The following is a 1,292-nucleotide window of genomic DNA, read 5'->3' on the forward strand; positions in this document are numbered from 1 at the left end:
AAGCAAGCATCGTCAGCACATAAGACAGGTGCCACTGTGTCCCTCGAGGACAGTGAAACACTGCTCTGTGTGCACAGATCTCACTTCCTCGAAATCTTGTTTCCCACCAGCCACTGGCTGCCGGGGGCAGCGAGAACTTCAGCTAGCCATCTGCGACGCTCCACGGGGCTCCTGCAGGCGGCAGCGCCCTGTGCTGACACAAACCACCCAGAGGACTGTGTTTGGCGCACGCGCATGCACACGCGCACGCACACACACACACACTGCCGTGGGGTCCCCACTGCTTCCCCTTCCTGCGCAATTCAGTCCTAAAGCCAGCTGACAGGAGCAAGGAAGGCGTCCACATAAGGAGGAGATGGGGGGGGGCCACGGTCCACCCTGGGCAGGGAGAGAGGGTGTCCACCCTAGGCAGGGGAACGGGCTGGCCCTGGAAGAGGGTGGCCCAGCACCTGCGAAAGCAGACAGTCCGAGTGCATGGGCCTGGGGCCAAAGACACAGTCAATAAACGAGCTGAATAAAGGGCACTTGGGGACCAGTGGCAGGACAAGACAGAGAAGGCTCCTAAGAACAACAAAGACATCTTTTTTCTTTTTTAAGGATTTTATTTGTCAGAGAAACAGACAGAGAGAGAGGGAGGGAGAGCACTCATGAACAAGTGATGGGGGGAGGCAGAGAGAGAAGCAGGCTCCCTGCTGAGCAGGAGCCCGATGCGGGGCTCGATCCCAGGACCCCGGATCATGACCTGAGCTGAAGGCAGACGCCTAACTGACTGAGCCACCCAGGCGCCCAGAACAACACAGACATCTTGAACACTTGGTTAGGGAGGCTGAGGTCACAGGGACACGAATGGCATTTTGGGTCAGCAGATCCAAGTTCTGTGAGACCAGGTCTGGTGAGGGCAGGCGGGTCAACCCTGGGTTCTGAGCCCCCAGGAAGGCACGGTCTCTGCCACCTGCCTTTCCTCCCTGGGGCGGCAGCCTCTCTCCTGCCATCTCTCCACGGAGGCCTGGTTTGGACCAGTTACAACTCCAGCCTTCCCGACTTCAAACTTCCGTTCTAATAAAAATGCCAAGGGTTTTTTCCCTCCCCTTTGTCGTCTGTGAACGGGGACAAGGCCCCCACAGGAGCCCGGCATGGCCACCTCCTTGCTGTGGGTGCTGCCAGTGCCTTCCAGATGCCGAGCACTCGGAGCACACGTGGGCTGGCCCTGAGCTCCGGGCCACTCCGGGAAAGGCACGGGGAGCAGAGAGGGGAAAGCGCGTTCACCACAGACACATAACACACACGGCAGG

This window comes from Enhydra lutris, unplaced genomic scaffold (genome assembly GCF_002288905.1).
Source record: "Enhydra lutris kenyoni isolate GAN:26980312 unplaced genomic scaffold, ASM228890v2 scaffoldscaffold22, whole genome shotgun sequence".
Classification (NCBI taxonomy): Eukaryota; Metazoa; Chordata; class Mammalia; order Carnivora; family Mustelidae; genus Enhydra; species Enhydra lutris.